The sequence below is a fragment of the Nicotiana sylvestris genome, chromosome 6 (genome assembly GCF_000393655.2).
Source record: "Nicotiana sylvestris chromosome 6, ASM39365v2, whole genome shotgun sequence".
In the NCBI taxonomy this organism is placed as follows: domain Eukaryota; kingdom Viridiplantae; phylum Streptophyta; class Magnoliopsida; order Solanales; family Solanaceae; genus Nicotiana; species Nicotiana sylvestris.
The window spans coordinates 109,217,645-109,223,279 of record NC_091062.1 but is presented as its reverse complement, the minus strand read 5'-3'; the positions used below and the strand labels follow the sequence as shown (position 1 = coordinate 109,223,279).

The window sequence follows — 5,635 nt, the reverse complement described above, 5'->3', positions numbered from 1 at the left end:
AAGACATGATACAGTGACAAAGCCAAATGCATGTCAGACAACTACAAACACTTACAGAAGACTAGATACAGTGACAAGGCTAAATATATGCTAACATACTTTGTAACATACATATATAATACAAAATATTTCAGATGAATATAACTGAATACATATGAATGCATATGAATACATTTGAGGTCAAACTGGACAATTGAATTATCGCAAATATATATTAGCAAACGCTAAATACACATGAATACATATGAATACATGTAAGATTACATTAAAAATGAACTGTTGGAAACAACCAAATACATATGAATACATAAACATACTGTAGAAGAAACAGAATACACTTTACAAAAAGGTACAAAAATACAAGAAGATAGATATGAATACAACAGAATACATGTAACAAATACCAATTACCTTTTGGTTTCTTGAATCTTTCATAGGTTTTTTCCTCTTTGAGCCAAGTTGATTTTTGGTTTCTTTTGAAGCTTCATCAACTTGAACTTCTTTCAACTTGTCCTTGTGTATTTTACTTCTTCTTTCATCAACTTTGGATGCTGATAAACCTGCAAAATCTTTCTCCGCTTGAGTCAGTTGCAACGAGAAAGAGGTCCCATCAAAATAGAGAATTTTGGTGGGTATACCTCTGGGTAGTCTGTTGAGTGGCGTTGCATCCGACATTAGAGAGAAAACTCAAAGAATCCTGGTGATTAACAATACAAATGGAAGATATATCAGAAAATTATGTAAATTCGCTAAAAAAACTTATAGAAACAAACTAATGAAAAAGCAATTTCGAAGTAGTTGAATTACCTACGGGGAGAAAATTTCCAAAATACAACAGTGAAGCTTGCGAAGAAGAATAGCCTTTGGGGCGATAATGGCAGAAGAGGGTTTTGGAAGTGTATGGAACGTGTGTTTGTGGGAGAAGAGGGAAAAGTGTATTGAAGAAGAGAGAGAAAAGTTGATGAGAGGAGATATACGCAAATTAGGTGAGAGAAAATAAAAAAAATGAGATTAGAAAAATATTTTGTAGCATATATTAAGCCTTAATTTTAGGATGAAACTAAATTTAGATTTTTTGCTATAAACTAAAAAGGGTATTTATAGAATGTAATATTTTAAAAGGGTATTTATAGAATATAAATAGGGTACTAACCTATTCTATAGGTGGTAAAATTTCCATTAATCAACGTTAACGGGCCACGACTTTTAATAGGGAGGAAAGAATAAACATGGGCTGAATTGAGTATAAATCTACCAAGCCCAATAGGCTTAGTCAATAGATTAAGATAAATGTCTCATAATTTTAAAGATAAAATAGGTAACTCCTTCCAAAATTCCCATGACCTCACAACAATTTCAAAGTAGTTAAGGAAAATAATCATGAACATCCGTAGTTCACTTTAATTGAGTACAATCTTCTAAAATAAATCAACGTGTGCCATTCATAATTGAATCACCTAATTTATGGCCCTCCCATCAATATTATAACTTAGGTATTTAACAATCTTGAACATTCGTAGCTTGCTTTAGGCACGATTTAGTCTATTATTATTGTTATGTATACGTTCGCATAACATAATTATAATTTTTTCTTAAAAAAATAAATCGAGGTATGCGTTCGCGCAACTTCGGCCTAACTTTCTTAATATTAATAAAGCGTGATTGATGTTGGGCACGTACGCGTGACATGATTCTTGACGCACCAAATGAAATGTGTACACGTACGTGTGACTCCTTTTGAGATAATTTTAAAATTACGAATAATCAAGCAACTAAAAGCGGTTAAAGGGATAAATGCACATAGGTCCTAAAATGAGTAATTAAACAATTTATTTAAGCCAAGTATAAATTGCTAAGAGACCGTGCTAGAACCACGGAACCCAAAAATGCCTAACACCTTCTCCTGGGTTAACAGAATTCCTTACTTAGAATTTCTGGTTCGCAGACTTTTAAATAAAGTCGATTTTCCTCGATTTGAGGTTTTAAAATAAACCGTTGACTTGGGACACCAAATAAATTATTCCAAGTGGCGACTCAGAAATTAAATAAATAATCCCATATCGAATAATGTCACTTAAATTCGAAAAACTCCCTTATATACCCCTTCGGGCGGTAAAAAAAGAAGGTGTGACAGCTCTGGCGACTCTGTTGGGGACAAGAACCCAGAACTTTTGGTTCAGGGTTCAAGAATTCGAGCTTGTTAATGTGATTTTTATTTGGCTTTATTTATTGTTGATATTAGTGTATTTTGTGTACCTAATGTGCTAATTGTCGTTTATTTACCGCTTTGATATTACTTGAACTGTATTTAAATGTCTTCTTACGCCTCCCTTCTGAGTCTTCTAAAAAACGGTGCACACGTTCGCGTGGCCCACTTTTTATGTTAGAAGTTATACCAAATAGAACGAGGTTGGGCCAGCAACAAGGCCGGGCAGACTTTCGTGCTCCCGGTACGTTTTTCCCTCTTCGGCTCGAGTTTGTTCGCTCGGGTAAGCCAGGTCTAGAACACAATCCCAGGTTTAAACATAGAATAACGTAACCTCATGTCGGATCCCTAGTAGGAACGTTTATTTGCATCACGTGCATTTGACCTTGGGGACTCAACATAGGGGTTGGGTTTCGTCTAGGACAGGTGGACCCAAAACAACCAACCATCCTGATGCATCCTACGTGATATATGAATATTTCTTTATTTCGGCTTGCATGTTGACCGGCTAGGAAAAGAAAATCAAGAGAAAAACCAAGAGCGAGGTAGGATAGATAATTCCCCCGGTTCTAAAAATCCCGATATTTGAAAATGTCTCGAAACTCTACCAAAATTTTTGAAAAAGAAAAAAAAGGAAAATGTATTTCAAGAAATAAAAGTGGGTCAATATCATATTTTTTATTATGTCAAAACTGACCGAACTACACGGATCTGATTCTCACCGGATGTGAGATACGTAGGCAAACCTCATTGGTTCCGACCCCAATTTTTAAAAAATCCAAAAATATTTTCCTTTAATCCCTTCTTTAGAAGTATTTCCTTTGAAAATTCATAAAAAAGAAAAGATTTTTTTTTAACTCAAAAAAAAGAGTTTCCTTCTTTCCAAAGTCTTTCATATGTAAAAAAAAAAAGATAAAAAAGAAAAATCAGTCAAAAACTAAAATATGAGATTCCTTCATTTTGAAGTATTTTTCCCAAAAAATTCAAAAAAAACAAATCAAAACACCAAAAAAAAAAAATCTTTCCCTTGTTTAAAAGTCTCTCTTTCAAACAAAAAAAATTTAAAATTAAAGTCCAAAAATATTTTCGTTTTTCTTTAGAAGTACTTTTGTAAATTTAAAAAAAAACTCATAAATCCTAATTATTTTTCTTAAAAATTCCCTCTTTCAAAAATTAAGAGGCAACATCCAAAAGTCAAAAATATTTTCTTTTTTCTTTAGAAAAAGAGAAAACAAATGAAAATTCAAATAAAAATATTTTCCTTTTACTTTTGAAATTCCTAAAGTTCCAATCAAAAGAAAAGGAATTTTCAGAATTCTTTCTTTCAAAAATCAAAATTAAAAATCCAAAAAAAAATTCCTTTCTTCTTTTAAAGTATTTCTTTCAAAAATTCTAGAAAAAAGAAAAACAAAAAAAATTCAAAAAAATATATTTTTCTTTTTCTTAAAGTTTTCATGGTCTGAGTTTTATAAAAGTAAAAAAAAAGTTAGTTTATTTACTCCATTCTCGATCTCCCGAACTACGCTAGATCTGATTCATGCGGCATCATGATACGTTGGCAATCCCTATCAGATTCGATCATAGTTATAGAATAAATTGAGTGAAAAAATAAACTGAAAAAAAAGAGAGAAAAATTGAGTGAAAAGAAAAGAAAAGAGTAAAAGAAAAATAAAAAAAAAAGAGCGACAAGAAATAAAAAGTGACAAACAAAAAGAGAAAAAGAGAATGCCAAAAATAAAATAGCGGCAAAAACGAGATGAAAAATCAAGAGTGATTAAAAAGAGGCAGAAATGAAGAAAAGAAGTACAGAGTGAAAGGGTTAGTTAAGGCCAGGATGAAACATGCAACCGTTAAAACACATGGTAGAAACGTTTAACTGTTTAGGTGCATTGCATCCAAAAGTGTGATTTCCTATCTATTAAGTGTCTCAAAACTAACAAGGTTGTTGGGTGTGCAAACTAGCCAGGTTTTGGTGGTTGGTTTTTTTGGTAGTCTAGCCTCCACTCCTTCACAAGATTCAAAGGCACATATGACCTCCGCAATCAATCTACCAATCATCGGTCTTGAGGATAACCCGGCATCGGCTATTCTGCAGCTAGAATTAGCAGCTGCTGAAGAGAATAAGATGTTGCGTCTCCGCATATTGAAAATGTGGGATGCCTGGTCTAATGGTAGGGAACAGCCAAGTGCAATCACTAGGTTCCCTGAGTTGATCCCCAGGTCAGGTGAGGTTACCAATGCCCCTGTGCCCAACCCGCTCATCCCATGCGGGCACCCTCCAATGCTATCCAATGTTCCTGGCATGCCTTCTATGGTTCGCCCCCAGGTGCTAGTTTCCAAGGTACCTCCAATATTGTTCTCTACAACACCAATCTGTACCAGAGCACAACCAACTTTACCACGGGCGTATATTAAGCTTCCAATGTTCACCTTTCAGGGTCCACAAATTCAATCAGAAATAACATATGTGACCCCGTACTCTTTCACTCGACCTCCACAGTATGATCTCTCGGGGGAGCAAGAAAAGGTTGTTAAAAATCCTGATCAAGAGGAAATGGCTCAGAAGATTAAGAGCCTAGAACAAAGTCTGAAAAATATGCAAGGTCTAAGTGGCCAAATAAGTGTCTCATACTCTGACCTCTGTATGTTTTCCCATGTCCACTTGCCAGCTGGCTTCAAGATGCCAAAATTTGAAAAGTACGACGGGTATGGAGACTCGGTCGCTCACCTGAAATGATATTGTAACCAGTTGAGAGGCGCTGGTGGAAAAGAGGAGCTGCTAATGGCCTATTTTAGGAAAAGCCTCACCGGAATCGCTTCTGAGTGGTATACGGATCAAGAAATTACCCATTGGCACGTGTAGGATGATATGGCCCGAGATTTTGTCCGCCAGTTCTAGTATAATGTGGATATCGCTCCCGACAGAAACACTTTGTCCAATTTGAAAAAGAAAACTATGAAAAGCTTTCGCGAATATGTTGTCAAATGTCATTGCAGCCATTGCCGAGACAGAAGAAAAGCCAAAAATAGTCGCCAAGCATGAAAGTTCCCCATCAGACGGGAGTCCTAGTAGCCAGTCTTGCTGTCCTTTCTACGTCCGGATTATCTCAGGGTGTGATCCGGATGTTTCACTTTATTGTCTTACTTTCTGATCTAAACCCTTCTATCTTCAAAAAATCGAAAAAAATCAAAATAAAAAAGAATCAAAAAATCAAATCAAATTAATATTTCATTGTCCAGGAATGTCTCTTTTCTTAATCTTGTCATTTTTCTTATTCTCTTTTTAGTTTTGTTAAATGCAGATTTCAATAACATGACATGCTTGCGGACTTCATTTCCAGATCATAAAATGATGTCCAACTCCGAAATAATGAATCAAGTATTAGAATGCAATGAAAATAAGTTCAAGAAAAGAAAACAAAGACTCGG

The 5,635-nt window shown here is 34.8% G+C and overlaps 1 long non-coding RNA gene across 1 annotated transcript; it reads right to left on the bottom strand.

The window, feature by feature from the left end:
* Nucleotides 1-497: 497 nt before the first annotated feature.
* LOC104233669 (uncharacterized) lies at nucleotides 498-835 on the bottom strand. Its single transcript, XR_712709.2, has 3 exons — nucleotides 808-835; nucleotides 639-697; nucleotides 498-560 (listed from the first exon to the last, which is right to left on the bottom strand). It is a non-coding gene; the product is annotated as an uncharacterized lncRNA (long non-coding RNA).
* Nucleotides 836-5,635: the final 4,800 nt, after the last annotated feature.